The sequence below is a fragment of the Callithrix jacchus genome, chromosome 6, assembly GCF_049354715.1.
Source record: "Callithrix jacchus isolate 240 chromosome 6, calJac240_pri, whole genome shotgun sequence".
NCBI lineage: Eukaryota > Metazoa > Chordata > Mammalia > Primates > Cebidae > Callithrix > Callithrix jacchus.
Window position 1 is genome coordinate 151,620,220 of NC_133507.1, and position 24,447 is coordinate 151,644,666.

The 24,447-nt window shown below is 40.4% G+C and overlaps 1 protein-coding gene across 5 annotated transcripts in view; it reads left to right on the plus strand.

The window, feature by feature from the left end:
* LOC128932438 (uncharacterized) overlaps positions 1-24,447 on the plus strand; it is a 66,061-nt gene that overhangs the window by 25,754 nt on the left and 15,860 nt on the right. For 2 of the 5 annotated variants that reach the window (XR_008482308.2, XR_008482307.2), the window contains exons 1-2: positions 14,624-15,775; positions 15,878-15,993. The exons of 1 other annotated variant lie outside the window; for it this stretch is intronic. The gene's annotated coding sequence lies outside the window, so the exon portion shown is untranslated. Of the gene's footprint in view, positions 1-14,623; positions 15,776-15,877; positions 15,994-24,447 lie in introns of those variants that run through there. 2 more of the 5 variants (XM_078328786.1, XM_078328788.1) reach the window with 1 other exon arrangement.

Consider the following 24,447-nt stretch of genomic DNA (forward strand, 5'->3'; position numbering starts at 1 on the left):
TGATCTCCTGACCTCGTGATCCACCCGCCTCAGTCTCCCAACGTGCCGGGATTAGAAGTGTGAGCCACGGTGCTTTGGTGATTTCTGAGGTTTTCGTGTACCTATCACCCAAGCAGTGTATACTGTGCCCAATGCGTAGTCTTTTATTCCTTACCCCCAACCCTTTCCTGTGAGTCTCCAAAGTTCAAGATATCATTCTTACGCCTTTACATCCTCATGGTTTAGCTCCCACTTATAAGTGAGAACATATGATACTTGGTTCTCAATTCCTGAGTTACTTCACTTTGAATAATAATCTCCAACTCCATCCAAGTTGCTGCAAATTCCACTATTTTGTTTCTTTTTATGGCTGAGTAGTTCCCAGAGTGTATATACCACATTTTCTTTATCCACTCATTGGTTGATGGGCATTTAGGTTGATGCCATATTTTGGCAATTGCAAATTGCACTGCTATAAACATGTGTATGCAAGTGTCTTTGCACCTGACAAAGGACTAATATTTAGAATCTACAAGGAACTCAAACAAATCAGCAAGAAAAAAAAACACATAACCCATCAAAAAGTGGGCAAAGAACATGAACATACAATTCTCAAAAGAAAATATACAAATTGCCAACAAACACATGAACGAATACTCAGCATCCCTAACTATTAGAGAAATGCAAATTAAAACTACAATGAGATACCACCTTGCTCCTGCAAGAATGGCCATAATTTAAAAAAAAAATGATAGATGCTGGCATGGATGTGGTAAAAAGGGAGCACTTTTACACTAATGATGGGGATGTAAACTAGTATGACCACTATGGAAAGCAGTATGGAGGTTCCTTAAAGAACTAAAGGTAGGACTACCATTTGATGCGGCACTCCCACCATGGGGATCTATCCAAAATTTTAAAAAATAAATTTTAGTGTGTTTTTTTTCCATGGGAAGAGATGTATTAGAATAATTTAGTTCATTTTTTAAGAATTAAATTTGTTGAGATGTAGTTTACATACAGAAAAAAAATCACTTTTTTTTCCCTTTTCCAACCTTTACTTTAGATTTGGTGGGGGGGGGGGTAAATGTGCAAGCTCGTTACCTGAGTATATTGCATGTTGCCAAAGTTCGGGTGTGAATTGTCCTGTCACCCAGGTGCTCAGCATCATACCCAACAGTTAATTCTCTTTTTTCTTTCTTTCTTTCACTTTTATTGAGAGACAGAGTCTTGCTCTGTCACTCAGGCTGGAATGCAGTGACGTGATCTCAGCTCATTGCAACCTCCGCCTCCCAGGTTCGAGTGATTCTCCTATCTCAGCTTCCCAGGTAACTGGGACTACAGGCATGCGCCACCATGCTCAGCTAATTTTTGTATTTTTTAGTAGAGATGGACTTTTACTATATGTTGGCCAGGCTGGTCTTGATCTCCTGACCTCAGGTGATCCGCTCACCTTGGTCTCCCAATGTACTGGGATTACAGGCATGAGCCACCACACCAGGCCTGTTTTCTTCTACAAGTTGTTTAGTTGTTGGTTTTACACTTAGATCTGTGATCCATTTAAGTTGAATTTTGTATATGATTCAAGGTACAGGTCAAGATTCATTCTTTTTCTTAAATCAATTTTTTATTTTTGTGGGTATGTAGGTGTATGTGTTCATGGGGGACAAGACATATTTTGATACAAGCATACAATGTTAATAATCGCATGGAAAATGGGATTATCCATCTCTTCAAGCATTTATTCTTTGTGTTACAAACAATCTAAATATACTCTTTTAGTTATTTTAAAATGTACAATTAAAGTGTTTTGACTATAGTCACCTTGTGCTATCAAATATTAGGTATTACTCATGCTTTCTAACTACTTTTTTTGGTGACCATTAAACATTGGCACCTCCCCACCACTCTTCACTTCCCTTTCCCAGCCTCTGGTAACCACCTTTCTATTGTCTTTCATCATGAGTTAAGTTTTTTTTTTTTTAATTTTTAGATCTCACAAGTAAGTGAGAACATGTGACCGTTGTCTTTCTGTGCCTGGCTTCCTTCACTTAACATAACGACCTCAAGTTCATCCATGTTGTTGCAATTGACAGAATCTTATTCTTTTTTATGGTTGAACAGTATTCCATTGTGTATAAGTACCACATTTTCTTTCTTTTTCTTCTTTTTTTTTTTTTTTTTTTTTGAGACGGAGTTTTGCTCTTGTTACCCAAGCTGGAGTGCAGTGGCGTGATCTCAGCTCACCACAACCTCCGTCTCCTGGGTTCAAGCAATTCTCCTGCCTCAGCCTCCCGAGTAGCTGGGAATACAGGTGTGCGCCACCATGCCCAGCTAATTTTTGTATTTTTAGTAGAGATGGGGTTTCACCATGTTGATCAGGATGGTCTCGATCTCTTGACCTCGTGATCCACCTGCCTCGGCCTACCAAAGTGCTGGGAAGTACCACATTTTCTTTATTCATTTATCTGTTAATAGGCAATTAGGTTGCTTCCAAATCTTGGCTATTGGGAACAGTGCTCCAACAACTGTGGGAGTGCAGATACCTCTTCAGTATACTGATTTCCCTTCCTTTGGGTATATACCCAGCAGTGGACTTGTTGGATAATATGGTAGCTCTATTTTCAGTTTCTTGAGGAACCTCTAAATTGTTCTCCATAGTGGTGTACTAATTTACATCCCCATCAACAGTGTATGAGGGTTCCCCTTTCTCTATATCCTTTCCAGCATTTGATATTGCCTGTCTTCGATTAGATTCCAGGATACATGTACAGAGCGTGCAGGTTTGTTACATAGGTAAACAAGTGTGTGCTATGGTGATTTGCTGCACCTATCAACCCATCATGCATTAGCTATTAGCCCTGCATGCATTAGTTACTAATTCTGCATGCATTAACTATTAGTCCTGATGCTCTCCCTCCCTCCACCCCCTTAACACATCCAGTGTGTGGTGTTCCCCTCCCTGTGTCCATGTGTTCTCATTGTTCAGCTCCCACTCATGAGTGAGAACATGTGGTGTTTCATTTTCTGTTCCTGACTTAGTATTAAGAGGATGATGGCTTCCAGCTTCATCCATGTCCCTGCAAAGGACATGATCTCATTTTTTTTTTATGGCTGCATAATCTTCCATGGTGTATATGTACCACATTTTCTTCATCCAATCCATCATTGATGGGCATTTGGGTTGGTTACAAGTCTTTGCTATTGTGAATAGTGTTGCAATAAACATACATATGCATGTGTTTTTATAGCAAAATGATTTATAATCCTTTGGGTATATACCCAGTAATGGGATTCCTGGGTCAAATGGTATTTCTAGTTATAGATCCTTGAGGAGTCGCCATACTGTCTTCCATAGTGGTTGAGCTAATTTACATTCTCACCAACAGTTTGAAAGCATTTCTATTTCTCCACAGTTTTGTGAGCATCTGTTGTTTCTTGACTTTTTAATAATCACCATTCTGACTGGAATGAGATGATATCTCATTTCGGTTTTTATTTGCATTTCTCTAATAATCAGTGATGTCAAGCTTTTCTTCATGTTTGTTAGCCACATGAACATTTTCTTTTGAGAAGTGTCTGTTCATGTCCTTTGCCCATTTTTTTGGTGGGGTTATTTGTTTTTTTCTTGTAAATTTGTTTAAGTTCCTTGTACATTCTGGACATTAAACGATTGTCAGATGGGCAGATTGTAAAAGTTTTCTTCCATTCTCTAGGTTGCCTGTTTGTTCTGATGATAGCTTCTTTTGCTGTGAAGTAGCTCTTTAGTTTAATTAGATCTCATTTGTCATTTAGCTTTTGCTGCAATTGCTTTGGTGATTTCATCACGAAATCTTTGCCTATGCCTATTTGCTGAATGGAATTGCCTAGATTTTTTTCTTGGGTTTTTATGGTTTTGGGTTTTACATTTAAGTCTTCAGTCCATCTTGAGTTAATTTTTGTATAAAGTGTAAGGAAGGGGTCCAGTTTCAGTTTTCTGCATATGGCTAGCCAGTTTCCCCAGCACCATTTATTAAATGGAGAATCCTTTTGCCATTGCTTGTTTTCTCAGGTTTGTCAAAGATCAGATGGGTATTTCTGAGATCTCTATTTTGTTTCATTGGTTTATGTGTCTGTTTTGGTACCAGGATGTAAGCCATTTTGATTGGGGTGAGATGATTCTTATTGTAGTTTTGATTTGCTTTTCTCTGATGATCAGTGATGTTGAGTACATTTTTGTATGCCTGTTTGTCATTTGTATGTTTTCTTTTGAGAAACATCTATTCAAATATTTTTCCCATTTTCAAATTGGGTTATTAGATTTTTTCCAATAGAGTTGTTTAAGCTCCTTATATATTCTGGTTATTAATCCGAATATTTTCTCCTATTTTGTAGGTTTGTCTTTTCACTTTACAAATATTTCCCCCATTTTGTGGGCTGTCTTTTCACTTGGTTGACTGTTTTATTTGCTTTGCAGAAGTTTTTAAACTTGATATGAGCCCATCTGTCCATTTTTGCTTTGGTTGCCTGTGCTATTGAAATATTGTTCAAAAATTTTTTTAAACTAATGTCCGGGAGATTTTTCTCAAAGTTTCCTTGTAGTAATTTTGTAGTTTGAGGTCTTCGATTTTGATTTGTTTTTGTACATGGTGAGACATAGGAGTCTAGTTTTATTCATCTGCATATGGATATCCAGTTTTCCCAGCACCATTTATTGAAGAGACTGCTTTTTCTTTAGTGTGTGTTCTTGGTCCCTTTGTAAAAAATGAGTTCACTGTAGGCATGTGGATTTGTTTCTGGGTTCTCTATTCTGTTTCATTGGTCTATATGTCTATTTTTATGCCAGTATCATGCTGTTTTGGTTACCACAGCTCTGTAGCATAATTTGAAGTCAGGTAATGTGATTCCTCCAATTTTGTTCTTTTAAAAATTTATTTACTACTTAACATCTCAGTTCTGCAGAGTCTAAGGTGACTTTTTTTTCTTATTATCATGCTTTAAATTCTGGGATACTTGTGCAGAACGTGCAGGTTTTTAATGTAGGTATACATGTGGTACGATGGCTTGCTGCACCCCTCAACCCATCTCTACGTTAGTGTTTCTCCTAATGCTATTCTTCCCCTTACCCCCTACTTCCTGACACCCTGGTGTGTGATGTTCCCCTCCCTGTATCCATCTGTTCTCATTGTTCAACTCCCACTTATGAGTGAGAACATGTGGTGTTTGGTTTTCTGTTCCTGTGTTAGTTTGCTGAGAATGATGTTTTCTGTCTTCATCCATGTCCCTGCAAAGGACATGAACTCATTCTTTTTTGTGGCTACATAGTATTCCATGGTGCATATGTGCCACATTTTCTCTATCCAGTCTATCACTGATGGGCATTTGGGTTGGTTCCAAGTCTTTGTTATTGCAAGTAGTGCTGCAGTAAACATACATGTGCATGTGTTTTTATGGCAGAATGATTTATAATCCTTTGGGTATATACCCAGTAATGGGATTACTGGGTCAAATGGTATTTCTTGTTCTAGATCCTTGAGGAATCACCACACTGTCTTCCACAATGGTTGAACTAATTTACACTTCCACCAACAGTGTAAAAGCATTCCTATTTCTCCACATCCTCCCCAGCATCTGTTGTTTCCTGACTTTTTAATGATCACCATTCTAACTGGCATGAGATGGTATTTCATTGTGGTTTTGATTTGCATTTCTCCAATGACCGGTGATGATGACCTTTTTTCCATATGTTTCTTGGCCCCATAAATGTCTTCTTTTAAGAAGTGCCTGTTCATATCCTTTGCCCACTTTTTGATGGGACGTTTTTTTCTTGTAAATTTGTTTAAAATCCTTGTAGATTCTGTATATTAGCCCTTTGTCAGATGGATAGATTGCAAGAATTTTCTCCCATTCTGTAGGTTGCCTGTTCACTCTAATGATAGTTTCTTTTGCTGTGCAGAAGCTCTTTAGTTTAATTAGATCCCATTTGTCAATTTTAGCTTTTATTGCCATTGCTTTTGGTGTTTTAATCATGAAGTCTTTGCCCATGCCTATGTCCTAAATAGTATTGCCTAGGTTTTCTTCTAGGGTTTTTATGGTTTTAGGTCTGATGTTTAAGTCTTTAATCCATGTTGAGTTAATTTTTGTATAAGGGCTAAGGAAGGGGTCTGGCTTCAGTTTTCTGCATATGGCTAGCCAGTTTTCCCAACACCATTTATTAAATGGAAAATCCTTTCCCCATGAAGGTGAGTCTGTTAAGGAGTACTGACTCATGTGATCACAAGGTGAAGTCCCACAATAGGCCTTCTATAAGCTGAGGAGCAGGGAAGTCAGTCCACATCTCAAAACCTCAGAAGTAGGGAAGCCAATAGTGCAGCCTTCAGTTTGTGACCAAAAACCTGAGAGACCCTGGCAAACCACTGGTGTAAGTTCAAGAGTCCAAAAGCTGAAGAACCTGGAATCTGAGGGTTGAGGGCAGGAAGCATCCAGCATGGAAGAAGGATGAAGGCTGGAAGACTCAGCAAGTGAAGTTCTTCCACACTCTTCTGCCTGCTTTATTCTAGCCACGCTGGCAACTTATTACATGGCATCCACCCACATTGAGGGTGGGTCTGCCTCTCCCAGCCCACTGACTCAAATGTTAATCTCCTTTGGCAACACCCTCAGAGACACGTCCAAGAACAATACTTTGCATCCTTCAATTCAATCAAGTTGACACTCAGTATTAACCATCACATAGGCACTTATAGTTATACATTTCCCTCTTAGTATTGCTTTCATTGTAGCCCATAGGTTTTGGTATATTGTATCACCATTATTTTTCATTTCAAACATTTTTCAACTTTCTTCCTAATTTCTTCATTGACCCACTGGTCATTCAGGAACATATTGCTTAATTTCCACATGTTTGTATATTTTCCAAAATTTTTCTTGCTGTTGATTTCTAGTTTTATGAGAAATTCTTTATCAACAGGTGAGACTTGATTTTATTTCCATTTTTTGAATGTTTTAAGACTTTTTCTGTGCCCTAACATCTGTTCTATCCTTGAGAATGATCCATGCACTAAAGAGAACAATGCGTGTTCTGCAGCCTTTGGATAAAATGTTCTGTAAATATCTATCAGGTCCATTTAGTCTATAGTGTAGATTAGGTCTGATGTTTCTTTGTTGAGTTTCTGTGTGAAAGATCTGTTCAATGCTTAAAGTGAAGTGTTGACGTCTCCAGATATTATTTTATTAAGACCTATCTCTCTCTTTGGCTCTATATGCTAAAGAGAGCATATAGAACTGTCTTTATGTATTTGCTTTATGTAAAGCAATTTGTAAATATTTGCTTTATATGGCTGAGTACCTCAGTGTTGGGTGCATATATATTTACAATTATTACATCCTGTAGCTAGATTGAGATCTTTATCATTACATAATGAACTTTTCTTATAATTTTTGTTTTGAAATATATTTTGTCTAATATAAGTATAGCTGCTTTTGCTCTTTTTTGGTTTCCATTGGCACACACCTTTGTTTTCAGTCCATATATATCTTTATGGGTAAAATGTGTTTCTTTTCTTTCTTTTTTTTTTTTTTTTTTGAGATGGAGTTTCACTCTTGTTACCCAGGCTGGAGTGCAATGGCACGATCTCGGCTCACCGTAACCTCTGCCTCCTGGGTTCAGGCAATTCTTCTGCCTCAGCCTCCTGAGTAGCTGGGATTACAGGCACATGCCACCATGCCCGGCTGATTTTTTGTATTTTTAGTAGAGATGGGGTTTTACCATGTTGACCAGGATGGTTTCGATCTCTTGACCTTGTGATCCACCCGCCTTGGCCTCCCAAAGTGCTGGGATTACAGGCTTGAGCCACCACGCCTGGCCCGAAACGTGTTTCTTTTAGGTAACAGATAAATGGGTCTTTTTTTAAAAAAAAAAATCTATTCAGTCACTCGATGTCTTTTCATTAGAGAATTTAGTCCATTTACATTCAATGTTATTATTGATAAGTAGGGGCTTACTCCTGCCATGTTGTGATTTGTTTTCTGATTGTTTTTCAGTCTTTTTTTCTTCTTTCCTTCCTTCCTGTCTTGTGTGTGTGTGTGTGTGTGTATGTGTGTGAAGGTGATTTTCTCTGCTAGTATGATTTAACTTCTTGCTTTTTGTTTTTGCTGTATCCATTTTTTGTATGCTTTTTGATTTGAGATTACCATGAAGCTTGCAAATACTATTTATAACTCATTATTTTAAACAGATGGCAACTTAACACTGATCGCATAAAAATACAACCAAACAAACACACAAAAAGAAAACTAATACAAACTCTACACTTTAACTTCGTTCTCCTGCTTTTAAGTTTTTGTTGTTTCTCTGTGTCTTATTGTACTATGTCTTGATGTCTTGAAAAGTTATTGTAATTATTATTCTTGATTAGTTCATCATTTAGTCTTTCTACTTAAGAGAAGTTTATACACCACAACTACAATGTTACAATATTCGGTGTTTTTCTATGTGCTTACTATTACCAGTGCGTTTTGTACCTTCAGGTCATTTCTTTTCGCTCATTAACATCCTTTTTTTTTTCAGATTGAATAACTTCCTTTAGCCTTTCCTATAGGACAGATTTGGTGCTGATGAAATTCCTCAGCTTTTGTTTGTTTGGGAAGGTCTTTATTTCTTCTTCATGCTTGAAGGATATTTTCATCAGATACAATATTCTAAGACATAAGTTATGTCTTTTTCCTTCAGCACTTTAAGTATATGTCATGCCACTCTCTCCTAGCCTGTAAGGTTTCCTTGAAAAGTCTGCTGCCAGATGTACTGAAACTCCATTATATGTTGTTTCTTTTCTCTTGCTACTTTTAGAATTGTTTTCTTTATCCTTGACCTTTGGGAGTTTCATTATTAAATGCCTTGAGGCAATCTTCTTTGAGTTACATCAGCTTGGTGTTGTATAACTTTATTGTACTCAAATGTTTATTTCCTCTAGGTTTGGGAAGTTCTCTGATATCCTTTTGAATAAACTTCCTATCTCTTTCTTCCTCCTCTTTTAAGGCCAAAAACTTTTTTTTTTTGAGGTGGAGTCTTGCTCTATAACCCAGGCTGGAGTGCAGTGGCATGATCTCAGCTCACTGCAACCTCCGCCTCTCGGGTTCAGGTGATTTCTCCTGCCTCAGCCTCTCGAGTAGCTGGGAAGACAGGAGTGCACCACAACCCTTGGCTAAAGCAGTGTTGAGATTTCACCATGTAGGTCAGGCTAGTCTTAAACTCCTGACCGCAAGTGATCCACCCACTTCAGCCTCTCAAAGTGTTGGGATTATTGTGTGAGCCACTGTGCCTGGCAGGTCAAAAACTCTTAGTTTTGCCCTTTTGAGGCTATTTCCTAGATCTTGTAGGGGTGCTTTATTCTTTTTTTTTTTTTGTCTCCTCTGACTGTGTATTTTCAAATGTCTGTCTTCAAGCTCAGTAATTCTTCTGCTTGATCAACTCTGCTATAAAAGACTCTGATGCATTCTTCTGTATGTCAATCGAATTTTTCAACTCCAGAATTTCTGCTTGATTCTTTTTAATTATTTTTATCTCTTTGTTAAATTTGTCTGATAGAATTGTGAATTCCCTCTCTTTATTATCTTGAGTTTGTTTTGAGTTTCCTCAAAACAGCTATTTTAAATTCTCTGTCTGAAAGGTCTCATATCTTTGTTACTCCATAATTGGTCCCTGGTGCCCTGTTTAATTCATTAGTTAAGGTCATGTTTTCCTGATGGTGTCGATGCTGTCAGATGTTCTTTGGTGTCTAGGCATCAAAGATTTAGATACTTACTGCAGCCTTTGCAGTCTAGGCTTGTTTGGGCCCATTCTACTTGAGGACACTATTCAGGTATTTGAAGGGACTTGGACCCAAGATTCAGATATTTGCAGTAGCCTTTGCAATCTGGGTTTGTTTGGGCTTATCCTCCTTGAGGAAACTTTTCAGGTGTTTGAAGGGACTTGGATTTGGCTGTAGTTTTTACAGACTCATGGGGTACCACATTGGTGGTCTTGGATAATTCAGAGGAGAAAGAGAGTCTCTCTCCCTCTTTGCTGAACAGCCTGGAACTGGGGATGTGGTAATATAAGCACTCCTGTGGCCATGACCACTGGAACTGTCTGGGTCAGGCATGAAGCCAGCCCAGCACTGGGTCTTGCCCAAGGCCTGCTGTAACCATTACCTGCCTTCCACCTATGTTCATGCAAGACCATGGGGCTATATGAACAGCAGGTGGCAAAGCCAGGCAGATTTGTGTCCTTCTCTTCAGTGCAGCGAGTTCCCCCAAACCCTGGGCAGGTCCAGAGATATTGTCTGGGAGCCAGGGAGTAGAGTGAAAGACCTTAGAAATTTGCCTGATATTCTATTCTACTGCAGCTAAGGTGGCACTCAAACCAGAATACAAAGTCCTTCTCACGCTTTCTTCCCCTTTCCACAAGGCAGAGGAGCCTCTCTCTGTGGCCACCACCACAACTGGCCTATGGCAGGTCTTGCCAGGCTACCACTGATATTCACTTAAAGCACAAGGGCTCTTTAGTCAGCTTGTGGTGAATGCTGTCAGGCCTGGGATGCACCCTTCGGGGCAGTGGACTCCCTTCTGTCTCAGGGCAGGCCCAGAAATGCTATCCAAGAGCCTGGTCCTGGACTCAGGGACCCCAAGAGGCTTCTTGTTGCTTGATCCCCCTGTGGTCTAGCTGGTACCTAAGGTGCAAACAAAGTCCCCTTTACTTTTTCCTCTGCTTTTCTCAAACAGAAGGAAACTTTTGCTGTAGTCACCACAGCTGGAAATGTGCTGAGTCATACTTGTAATCAGCATATCTCAGATCTCAAGACCCACCGTGTCACTGGTGGTTATTCAGGGCCCAAGGATTCTTTAGCCAGTAGATAATGAATTTTGCCAGGACTGGGTCCTTCCCTTCAAGATAGTGGGCTCGCTTTTAGCTCAAGGTGTGTCTAAAAATGTCTGGGAACTAGAGCCTGGAATGGGGAACTCATGACTCTGCCCAGTGCCCTATCCTACTGTGGCTGAGCTGGTATCCAAGATGCAAGAGAAAGTCATTGTTACTCTTCACGGTGAAAGACTTTCATTGCTGTGAGCTACACTGCCTGTGGTTGGGGAAGGGGCAGTGCAAGTACTCCTGTAGCTACCCTGGCTATTATCTTCCTAGGTCACCCGCTACCCTAGTCCTCTGGCTCTGAGCCCAGCCCAACACTGGGAGCTACCTAGGAATTGCAGTCCTTGTGTCCTAGACTGCCTTTCAAATTTACCTAGGACCCCAGAGCACTTTGGCTTGCAGTGGTGAGGCTTGCTGAGAGCAGTGGTCAGATGTGTGGTCATATACTGATTCGTGGGCTATAGCCAATGGTTTGGCTGGATTCTCAGTGACTTGGAAGACACATGATTGGAAAACTGGTGACAAAGAAATCTAGGGAAGAGGTATGTGGATAGACTTCTCAGAGTGGTCAAAAACTGTGAAGATATTTGTATTCCATGTGAGCTCTCACCAATGGGTGACCTCAGCAGAGGAGGATTTTAGTAATCAAGTGGGCAGGATTACCCATTCTGTGGACACCACTCAGCCTCTCTTTCCAGCCATCCCTGTCATGGCCAGATGGGCCCATGAACAAAGTGGCCATGGTGGCAAGGATGGAGGTTACACATGGACTCAATAACATGGATTTCCACTCACCAAGGCTGACCTGGCTATAGCCACTGCCGAATGCCCAATTTGCCAGCAGCAGAGACCAATGCTGGACTCTTGATATAGCACCATTCCTTGGAGTGATCAGCCAGCTACCTGGTGGCAGGTTGATTATATTGGACTTCTTCCATCATGGAAAGGGCAGAGGTTTGTCCTCACTGGAATAGAAATGTGTTTGCCTATCCTGCATGCAATGCTTCTGCCAAGCCTACCATCTGTGGACTCATGGAATGCCTTATCCGCCATCATGGTATTCCACACAGCATTGCCTCTGACCAAGGTACTCACTTTATGGCTAAAGTGGGCTCATGCTCGTGGAAGTCACTGGTTCTACTGTGTTCCCTATCATTACGAAGCAGCTGGCTTGATAGAACAGTGGTATGGTCTTTTCAAACCACAACTACAATGTCAACTAGTTGACAATACCTTGCAGGGCTGGGGCAAAGTTCTCCAGAAGGCTGTGTATGCTCTGAATCAGTGTCCAATATATGGTACTGTTTCTCCCGTATCCAGGATTCACGGGTTCAGAAATCAAGGGGTGGAAGTGGAAGTGGCACCACTCACCATTACCCATAGTGATCCACTAGGAAAATTCTCATGACATTACATTCTGCTGACCTAAAGGTCTTAGCTCCAGAGGGAGGAACACTGCCAGCAGGAGATACAACAATGATTCCATTAAACTGGAAGTTAAGATTGTTACCTGGACACTTTGGGCTTCTCCTACCTTTAAGTCAACAGGCTAAGAAGAGAGTTACAGTGTTGGCTTGGGTGACTGACCTGGACTGTCAAGTTGAAATCAGTCTACTACTCTACAGCAGAGGTAAGGAAGAATACGAATGGAATACAGGAGATCCATTAGGGCATCTCTGAGTATTACCATGCCCTTTGATTAAGGTCAATGGGAAACTACAATAGCCCAATCCAGGCAGGACTACAATTTGCCCAAACCCCTCAGGAATGACAGTTTGGGTCACCCTACCAGGAAAAATCCCATGACTTGCTGAGGTGCTTGCTGAAGGTAAAGGGAATACAGAATGGGTAGTAGAGGGTAGTCATCAATACCAGCTATGACCACATTGACCAGCTGCAGAAACAAGATTGTAATTGTCATAAGTATTTCCTCCTTCTTTTGTTAAAAACATGTTTGTGCATGTATACACTTGTACTAAGAAAATATATTTTATTTCCTTTTTCTTTATCATAAGATTAATTGATTTTATGTCAGCATTTATGTATTGTTAACTTGGTGTAATAGTATTTGGATTGGGGATTGGTGCATTTCTGGTTGTGCAAAGGATAGCTGCATTATGTTAAATTTAATTGTGACCTTATTGTTGTTGTTATTTGAAGATTACATGTGATCTCAGGAGATGTGTGTGGGTTCAATTTGACAAGGGGTGGGCTTGTGATGGTTAATACTGAGTGTCAACTTGATTGGATTGAAGGATTCAAACTATCGATCCTGGGTGTGTCTGTGAGGGTGCTGTCAAAAGAGATTAACATTTGAGTCAGTGGGGTGGGGAAAGCAGATCTACCCTTAATCTAGTGGGCACATTCGAATCAGCTGACTGTTAATATAGAGCAGGCAGAAAAACGTGAAAAGAAGAGATGGGCCTAGCCTCCCAGTATCTTTCTCCCATCCTGGATGCCTACTGCCTTCGAACATTGGACTCCAAGTTCTTTGTTCTGGGACTCAGACTAGCTCTCCTTGTGCTTCAGCTTGCAGACAGCCTATTGTGGACCTTGTGATCATGTAAGTTAATACTTAATAGGCTCCTCTTTATAGATCTAGCTTAATTTTGCAGCTCAGAAATTTCTTTAAGAACTGAATTTTATGGCTTTTTTCATGGTAGGGTGCTCCAAACTGTCATTTCTGAGGGGCTTGGCCCAACTGTAGTATTGCCTGGATTGGGCTGTTGTAGTTTCCAATTGACCTTAATCATTTATATATAAATCTATAAATAAATAAGTAAACATACATATATATATATATATATATATATCCTATTAGTTCTATTGTCCCTCTGGAGAGCCCTAATACAGATGCCACCGAATATTGGTCCATAGCAATAAAACACATATTTGCTGTTAATTATATAGTCCCAATCTCAGCCAGTCCTGTTAGAATTGGAGACTATTCCACTTGTAATTTTTATATCCTTTCCTCAGTTACACTTCCCTTCCACCTATAGGGACTAGAGTAGTGACATTTAAGTAAAAGGGGCTATTTTAAAAAAATATGGTGTTTAACCATCTGGGGTAATATGAGTTACTGAATTGGGGTTACTCTGATTTTTTTAAAAAAAGCCTTGTTACAAATTTTAAACAAATCAATGTTTTAATGTTAATAAGAAAAATTTATAAATTTCTCCTACACTCCTACAATCCCTATCCTTGAATTAATTGATGTTAACACTTTAATATATAATTTATCTCCTCTTGTGCTAGTCTCACTCTGTGTGTGTGTGTAAAATGGGGCCATGTGTTTTATAAAAATACCTACATGAGTCACTTAGGATGCATTCAGTTACAGGGAATAGAAAACTCAATTTAATTGGCTTCAACAAGCAAATGTATTGGTTTATATAGCTAGAAATTTCAAAAGTTAAGACAAGTTTTGGTGTTAGCTTAATTTGGCAGCTCAGAAATTTCTTTAAGGGCTGAATTTCTTTATATATATATATTATTTCTGGGATATCTGCTTCATCCCAAAGCTTATTCCTCAAGTGATGGCAACATGGCTACCAACATCCTCTGAAACCACCTCTTCCAACCCGGAAGAGTGAGTGTCCCCTCCCCAGCCACTGGGCAGTGTCCTAGGCTTCCCTCTCATTGGACCATCTTGATCATGTGCCTTTACTGGGCCTGGAGACTGTCCTATGTTGATTGGCTTAGATCTGGCTTATGTGCTGGTTCCTGAAACAAACACTGTGCCAAGAGCAGGATATCCTTGTAGTTCAATTTAGCTGAATCTGGACCTCCTGCGCTGGAGCTGAGGATGGAGTAAGTACCAGCCAAACTGCCTGGACATTACCCAGTGCTGTGGGGGTGGAACGGACGCTGAGCAGCTCACCCTAATACCCAATTCATCATAGAAAAAGGACAGGAAGGATATACCCCAAAGTACCTACAGCAGTTATTTTCAAGTGGTGGTACTATGGGGATTTTTTATTTTCTTTTTTATGCTTATCTGTATTTTACATTTTTGACAACAAGCATATATTGTGTGAATAATTTCAAGGAGAAATGAAAGCTATAAATATGAGGAAAAGCTGGTATATAACACTGGCAAGTAATTAGCAGCTTGAGGGATTTAAAACAGACGTGTTGGCAAACAGGAAATATGCATTTTCAGAATGGTACCAACTGTGCCTTGCAGAAGCTTCCAACTGCCTTTGTCTTGCCTCTGTTACATAATCGCGGTCATTTCTACAGACTTAATCTGAGATCTCTGAAGGCTAGTCTGGCTTAAAACTACCAGTTCCAGTGGCTTGCATTTTCCTCTTCTATATGGGTGGGGAAGACTTTTGAGCTTTCCCTTAGAGACACTTTCCCTTATGGGCATGAGAGTGTGTGCCTCTTTGCAGAAGGACCCCTGTATGCAGAAGAAGGGGCGCTGGCCTCGGCTTCCTTCACTTCCTCTTGGACAGAAGACACTGAGCATTCTTTCACTAAGTGGTCACCCCAGGGGTCCTCAGCTTTCTCAGACTTTCTGCAGCTCTCTATATGGTGAATCACAGAGCGACACTGGCAGCAGGCACCATGGAAAGGACCCTCAAATCTGAAGGCTCAAGGCGCTGGGAAAAGATGAAGTGGAGCCTGCTCCTTGGTTTCCTACTGTTAGATGCTGGGTGTTGGAAGTTCTTCCTTGGATTCACAAAGAAACTCCTGCTGTTCTTCCACATACTTTTTCCTGGGAAAGACAACTTGTTTCACTGTCAGAAAAGATCCCCACTGTTAAAGTGACGTGAGGATGTCTAATGTCAGGGTAGGCATCTGCATTCTCACTTTGATTTCTGCTTGAAGCTGATTCTCAGATTTTCTGCACTTTCAGAAATTTGATTTTATCTGACCATGCCCTTCTGGAGTTATTCTGTTGTGATGGTAAGCAATAAACTGGCATTTTAGTGTCATGATGAGAGCTATACTTACTGAAAGGATGGAAATGCTCTAGGTTGAGCAGTCATGCTCTTTTCCTCTTCTCAGTAGGAAAATACAGTGTAGGGGAGGAAATGAAGATGGACATTGGATGGTCTTAAGGAAGCATTCTGTGTTTCTCCTGGTTATGTCTCCACCCTACCAGAATGCACATTTCACAAGAGGTAAGGACCTTAACTGTCTCGTTCAGTGTTGTATCCACAGCATCTAGAATAGGCAGTGATACTCGGTGCATATGTAATGAATGAACGAATCAAAGGCTGCCTCGCTGGATGGATGAATCCTTATTTTTCAAGGATCGGTGTCCCCTGGGAAGTCTTTTTTGTTGTTGTTCTTTATTGATATTGTAAGCTTTGTTTTATTTTTATTTTTAAATTTCCTTGGCTTTTTTCTATAATTTTTAATTTTTAATCTTTGTGGATACATAGAAGGTGGATGCATTTATAGAGTACATGAGATATCTGTAATAATCACATCATGGAAAATGGGGTATCCATCCCTTCAAGCATTTATCCTTCATGTTACAATTATACTTTTAGTAACTATACAATTATACTTTTAATAATTATAAAATGTAGAATTGATGATAGTCAATAGTCTTTGTGCTACCAAATACTAGGCCTTATACATTCATTTTAACTATATTTTTGTACCCATTAACCACCCCCACTTTCCTCCCACCACCCCCACCTCCCATTACCTTTCTTAGCCTCTGTTTGCCAATCTTCCACTCTCCAACTCCAAGGGTTCAATTGTTTTGATTTTTAAATCCCACAAATAAGTGAGAACATATGTTTGTATTTCTGTGCCTGCTATTTCGCTTCACATAATGAACTCCAGTTCCATTTATATTGTTGCCCATCAAATGACAGGATTTCATTATTTTTTAAATGCTTAAATAGTACTTCATTGTGTAGGAGTACCACTTTTTCTTTCTTTTTTTTTAAATTATGCTTTAAGTTCTGGGGTACATGTGCAGATCTTGCAGGATTGTTATATCGGTATACACATGTCATGTTGGTTTGCTGACTCCATCCTCCCATCACCTACATTAGATATTTCTCCTAATGTTATCCCTCCCCAACCTCCCCACCCCCTGCTATCGCTGCCCTAGAACCCCCACCACCTAACAGACCCCAGTGTGTGATGTTCCCCTCCCTATGTCCATGTGTTCTCATTGTTCAACACCTACCTATGAGTTAGAATGTGTGGTGTTTGGTTTTCTCTTCTTGTGTCAGTTTGCTGAGAATGATGGTTTCCAGATTGGTTTCCTGCAAAGGACATGAACTCATCCTTTTCTGTGGCTGCAAAGTATTCCATGGTGTGTATATGCTGCATTTTCTTGATTCAGTCTATTATTGATGGGCATTTGGGTTGGTTCCAGGTCTTTGATATTGTAAACAATGCCACAATGAACATATGTGTGAATGTGTCTTTTTTTTTTTTTGAGACGGAGTTTCGCTCCTGTTACCCAGGCTGGAGTGCAATGGCGCGATCTCGGCTCACCGCAACCTCCGCCTCCTGGGTTTATGCAATTCTCCTGCCTCAGCCTCCCGAGTAGCTGGGATTACAGGCATGTGCCACCATGCCCAGCTAATTTTTTGTATTTTTTAGTAGAGACATGTGTCTTTATAATAGAATGGTTTATAATCCTTTGGGTATATACCCAGTAATGGGATTGCTGGGTCAAATGGTATTTCTATTTCTAAGGCCTTGAGGAATGGCCACACTGTGTTCCACAATGGTTGAACTAATTTACACTCCCACCAACAATGTAAAAGCATTCCTATTTCTCCACATCCTCTCCAGCATCTGTTGTCTCCAGATTTTTTAATGGTTGCCATTCTAACTGGCCTGAGATGGTATCTCAATGTGGTTTTGATTTGCATTTCTCTAATGACTAGTGGTAATGAGCCTTTTTCATGTTCGTTGGCTGCATAAATGTCTTCTTTTGAAAACTGCCTGTTCATATCCCTTGCCCACTTTTTGATGGGGTTGATTGTTTTTTCCTTGTAAATTTGTTTTAGTTCTTTGTAGATTCTGGATATTTAGCCCTTTATCTGTTGGGTAGATCGCAAAATTTTTTTCCCATTCTGTTGGTTGCCGGTTCGCTCTAATGATTGTTTCTTTTGCTGTGCAGAAACTCTTAAGTTTAATTAGATCCCATTTGTCTATTTTGGCTTTTGTTGTCATTGCTTTTGGTGTTTTAGGTACGAAGTCCTTTCCTATGCCTATGTCCTGAATGGTATTGCCTAGGTTTTCTTCTAGGATTTTTATGGTGTTAGGTCTTATGTTTCAATCTTTAATCCATCTGGAGTTAATTTTTGTATGTAAGGAATGGGTCCAGTTTCAGCTTTTTGCACATGGTTAGCCAGTTTTCCCAACACCATTTATTAAACAGGGGATCCTTTCCCCATTGCTTGTTTTTGTAAGGCTTGTCAAATACCAGATGGTTGTAGGTGTGTGGCATTCTTCTGAGGTGTGTGACATTCTTCTCTGTTCTGTTCCATTGGTCTATATCTCTGTTTTGGTACCAGTACCATGCTGTTTTGATTACTGTAGCCTTATAGTATAGTTTGAAGTCAGGTAACAGGTTGCCTCCAGCTCTGTTCTTTTTGCTTAGGATTGTCTTGGCTATGCAGGCTCTTTTTGGTTCCATATGAAGTTTACAGTGGGTTTTTCCAGTTCTGTGAAGAAGGTCAATGGTAGCTTGATGGGGATAGCATTGAATCTACAAATTACTTTGGGCAGTATGACCATTTTCACAATATTGATTCTTCCTAATCATGACCATGGAATGTTTTTCCATCTGCTTGTGTCCTCTCTTATTTCCTTGAGCAGTGATTTGTAGTTCTCTTTGAAGAGGTCCTTCACGTCCTTTGTTAGTTGTATTCCTGGGTATTTTATTCTCTTTGTAGCAATTGTGAATGGGAGTTCACTTTTGATTTGTCTCTCTGTTTGTCTGTTATTGGTGTATAGGAATGCTTGTGACTTTTGTACACTGATTTTGTATCCTGAGACTTTGCTGAAGTTGCTTATCATCTTAAGGAGATTTTGGGCAGATACAATCGGGTCTTCTAAATATATAATCATGTCATCTGCAAATAGAGACAATTTGACTTCCTCTTTTCCTAATTGAATACCCTTTATTTCTATTTCTTGCCTCGTTGCTCTGGCCAGAACTTCCAGTACTATGTTGAATAGGAATGGTGAGAGAGGGCACCCTTGTCTAGTGCCAGTTTTCAAAGGGAATGCTTCCAGTTTTTGCCCATTCAGCATGATATTGGCTGTGGGTTTGTCCTAGATAGCTTTTGTTATTTTGAGATACGTTCCATTGATACCTAGTTTATTGAGAGTTTTTTTAAAAGCATAAAGCACTGTTGAATTTTGTCAAAGGACTTCTCTACATTTATTGAGATAATAATGTGGTTTTTGTCTTTCGTTCTGTTTATGTGGTGGATTATGTTTATAGATTTGTGTAGGTTGAACCAGCCTTGCATCCCTGGGATGAAGCCTATATGATCATGATGGATAAACTTTTTGATGTGCTGTTGCCAGTATTTTATTGAGGATTTTTACATCGATGTTCATCATGGATACTGGCCTGAAATTTTCTTTTTTAGTTGTGTCTCTGCCGGGTTTTGGTATCAGGATGATGTTGGTCTCATAAAATGAGTTAGGGAGTGTTTCCTCTTTTTGTATTGTTTGGAAAAGTTTCAGAAGGAATGATACCAGCTCCTCTTTGTATGTCTAATAGAATTTGGCTGTGAATCCATCTGGACCTGGACTTTTTTGGTTTGTAGGCTTTTAATTGCTGCTTCAACTTCCGACCTTGTTATTGGTCTATTCAGGGATTCAACTACTTCCTGGTTTAGTCTTGGGAGGGTGTAAGTGTCCAGGAATTTATCAATTTCTTCTACATTTACTGGTTTATGTGCATAGAGTTGTTTGTAGTAATTTTTGATGGTAGTTTGTATTTCCGTGGAATCAGTGGTGATATCTTCTTTATCATTTTTCATTGCATTTATTTGATTCTCATCTCTTTTCTTTTTAATTAGTTTGGCTAGTGACCTATCTATTCTGTTAATCTTTTCAAAAAACCAGCTCCTTGATTTTTTGAAGGTTTTTTTGTGTGTCTCTATCTCCTTCAGTTCTGTTCTGATCTTAATTATTTCTTGTCTTCTGCTAGCTTTTGTATTTGTTTGATCTTGCCCCTCTAGTTCTTTTAATTTTGATGATAGGGTGTCAATTTTAGATCTTTCCTTGCCTCTCACGTGTGCATTTAGTGCTGTAATTTTTCCTCTTGTTACTGCTTTAAAAGTGTCCCACAGATTCTGGTACATTGTGTCTTCATTCTCATTGGTTTCAAAGAACATCTTTATTTCTGCCTTTATTTCACTATTTATCCAGTAGTCATTCAGGAGCAGGTTGTTCAGTTTCCATGCAGTTGTACCATTTTGCATGAGTTTGTTAATCCTGAGTTCTAATTTGTTTGTGCTGTGGTCTGAGAGACTGGTTGTTATGATTTCCATTCTTTTGCATTTGCTGAGGAGTGATTTATTTCCAATGATGTGGCCAATTTTAGAGTAAGTGTGATGTGGTGCTGAGAAGAATGTATATTCTGTGGATTTGGGGTGGAGAGTCTTGTAGATGTCTATTAGGTTTGCTTGGTCAAGATATGAGTTCAAGTCCTGAATATCCTTGTTAATTTTCTGTCTTGTTGATCTGTCTAATATTGATAGTGGAGTGTTAAAGTCTCCTACTATTGTGTGGGAGTCTACGTCTCTTTGTAGGTCATTAAGAACTTTCTTTATGTATCTTGGTGCTCCTGTATTGGGTGCCTATATATTTAGCATAGTTAGCTCTTCTTGTTGCATTGATCCCTTTACCATTATGTAATATCCTTCTTTGTCTCTTTTGATCTTTGTTGGTTTAAAGTCTGTTTTATCAGAGACTAGGATTGCAACTCTTCCTTTTTTTTTTTTTTTTTTTGCTCTCCATTTGCTTGTTAAATCATCCTCCATCCCTTTATTTTGAGTGTATGTGTGTCTTTACACATGAGATGGGTCTCCTGAGTACAGCACACCAATAGGTCTTGACTTTTTATCCAATTTGCCAGTCTATGTCTTTTTATTGGGGCATTTAGCCTGTTTACATTTAAGGTTAATATTGTTATGTGTGAATTTGATCCTGCCATTTTGATACTAGCTGGTTGTTTTGCCCGTTACTTGATGCAGTTTCTTCATGGTGTCAATGGTCTTTACAGTTTGGTATGTTTTTGCAGTGGCTGGTACCGGTTGTTCCTTTCCATGTTTAGTGCTTCCTTCAGGAGCTCTTGTAAGGCAGGCCTGGTGGTGACAAAATCTCTCAGCAATTGCTTGTCCATAAAGGATTTTATTTCTCCTTCACTTATGAAGCCTAGTTTGGCTGGATATAAAATTCTGGGTTGAAAGTGTTTTTCTTTAAGGATTTTGAATATTGGCCACCACTCTCTTCTGGCTTATAGGGTTTCTGCCAAGAGATCCACTGTGAGTCTGATGGGCTTCCCTTTGTGGATATCCTGACCCTTCTCTCTGGCTGCCCTTAGCACTTTTTCCTTCATTTCAATACTGGTGAATCTGATGATTATGTGCCTTGAGGTTGCTCTTCTTGAGGAATATCTTTGCGGTGTTCTCTGTATTTCCTGGATTTGAATGTTGGCCTGCTTGCTAGATTGGGGAAGTTCTCCTGGATAATATCCTGAAGAGTGTTTTCCAGCTTGGATTCATTCAGGTACCCATCACATACAGGTACACTGATCAAATGTAAATTAGGTATTTTCACATAATCCCATATTTCTTAGAGGCTTTGTTCTTTTCACTCTTTTTTTCTAATCTTGCCTTCTCATTTTATTTCATTGAGTTGATCTTCAATCTCTGCTATCCTTCCTTCTGCTTGATCAATTTGGCTACTGAAACTTGTGTATGCTTCAGGAAGTTCTTGTGCTGTATTTTCCAGCTTCATCAAGTCCTTTATGTTCTTCTCTAAGCTGGTTATTGTAGTTAGCATTTCATCTAACCTTTTTTCAGGGTTCTTAGTTCCTTTGCATTGGGTTAGAACATGTACCTTTAGCTCGGAGAGGTTTGTTATTACCCACCTTCTGAAGCCTGCTTCTGTCAATTTGTCAAACTCATTCTCCATCCAGTTTTGTTCCCTTGCTGGTGAGGAGTTGTAATCCCTTAGAGGAGGAGAGGCATTCTGGTTTTTGGTGTTTTCATCCTTTTTGAACTGGTTTCTTCCCATCTTTGTGGATTTATCTACCTTTGGTCTTTGAAGTTGGTGACTTTCGGATGGGGTCTCTGAGTGGACATCCTTTTAGTTGGTGTTGCGGCTATTTCTTTCTGTTTTTTTTAGTTTTCCTTCTAACAGGCCCCTCTGCTGCAGGACTGCTGGAGGTCCACTCTAGACCCTGCTTACCTGGGAATCATCTGCAGAACAGCAAGGATTACTGCCTGTTCCTTCCTATGGTAGTTTTATCCCAGAAGGGTACCTGCCAATTGTTAGCAAGAGCTCTCCTGTATGAGGTGACTCTTTGGATATACAGGGGTCAGGGAGCCGCTTGAGGAGGCAGTCTGTCCCTTGTCAGAGCTCAAGTGCTGTGCTGGGAGCTCTGGTTGCTCCCTTCAGAGTTGCTGGGCAGGGACATTTAAGTCTGCTGCAGCAGAACTCACAACCACCCCTTTTCCCAGGTGCTCTGTCCCAGGAAGTTGTAGCTTTATTTAAAATTCCCTGATAGGCTGCTGCCTTTTTTCAGAGATGCCCTGCCCAGCAAGGAGGGAGTCTAGTCACAGTCTGCCTGCAGAGGCATTGTTGAGCTACTGCAGGCTTCCCGCAGCTGCTGTGTAAACTTTTTTGTGCTTTTGTTTACACAGGTAAGGTTAGAGCTGCCTCAGTAATGGCGGATGCCCCTCCCCCACTGAGCTCACCCATCTAGGGTCAAGCTCAAACTGCTGTGCTGGCTGTAAAAATCTCAAGCCAGTGGATTCAGTTTGCTGGTCTCTGTGGGAGTGGGACCTATAGGGCCAGATCACCTGGCTACCCGCCTTTAGCCCCCTTTCTCTCAGGGGTATGGGCAAGTCTGTCTCGCAGCTGCTTCAGGCATCAGCCAAAACAGCTGCTCAGATTTGTTCTGGGAACTCACAACTGAGTCGGCTGCCCAGATTTGCCCTGGAAATCTGTGGCACCTGTTGGCAGACAGGACTCTCCTGGTCTGTGGCCTCAAAGACTTTGGGAGAAGTGCAGCATTCAAACCGGAGCTCCAGAGTAGCCAGAGATGTCCTAATAGCCTCCACTGGGTAGGCGGGAGGGCCCTGTGGCGCATTGTACTTCCCAGGTAAGGCAGCGCTCCACCCTGCCCCAGTTTGCCCTCCTTGGGCTACACACACTGTCCAACCAGACCCATTGAGATGAACCTGGTACCTTGGTTGGAAGTGTGAGCATCACTCACCTTCTGCATCGCTCTCACTGGGAACTGCACTCCGGAGCTGTTCCTATTTGGCCATCTTGGTGGAAGTCCCTGGGAAGTCTTCTCTAACCTTTTCTAGGGAAATTAGATGCCCTCCTCTGAGTGTCTACAAGTGCTGGGATTCTGCTGCATTTTTTCATTTACTTATAGGTGTTTTGGCATTTTGCACTTAGCCTGGCACATAGTAGATACGTGTTAAATAACATAATAATGCTGTGGAAGCCTCATAAATATCTCTCAGCATGTGAAAATACTTTAAAGTAGATCAGGATCTTAACCAGAGCTCCTTTGCTTCCTCAATGTTGGTGATGCATTAGCAAGTTCTTGCCCCTTGATTTTCATGGCTTCTAAGGGAATAATCAGCCTTCTGTTTTTAGCTGTTATTACAATACCATCTATATTTGTTGAATCCACAAAATATGCTGAATGATTTTAGAGAATTAAATTTCTGGGATCAAATTGGTGCCTCCTGTTGTTGCGTAAAGAGGCACATTCATCTCATCAGCAAACTATCTGCAAGTCTTAGGGTAGGGCATATTATTTCCAGGAGGACCTCCTAGAAACAGCACATTCCTCTGGGATTGTGGCTTCTTACAGCTTTGGTTACACAAACTGAAGTTTGTGACCCCCCGATCTGGTCCCTACTCAGCTTTGACCCCTGTCTTCTATTGCCTGTGGTCCTCTGTCCACAGACTACACTCCCTTTGACAGGTATGCTTGCCTGACCAGACCACACACTTTCTTGGGGTCCAGGTGGGGATTTGCATGGCACCACTCTGAACACCCTGAAAGAGCAAACAGCTTCACATGACCCCCAGGTTTGGATCATCCAGAAATGATAGACAATGTTTTAAGATCAGTGATCCAAAGATTGAGAGCAGCCTAAAGTCTGAAACGAAAGTTAGATATTCAAGTTATACAAAATTGGCAATAACCAGAGAATGGTCCCGTGGGCCTGATTCTTTGGCAGAGTTTGCCACAGCCAAGGATTTCATATTCTCTGTTAATTTATGTGGGCCTGAGCCCATGGATGTAGATGGCTGAAGTGTTAAAAAAGAAGACAGGAACTTCATGGTTCTATCGGAAGAATCTTCGAGTACTGAAGCAACTTTCA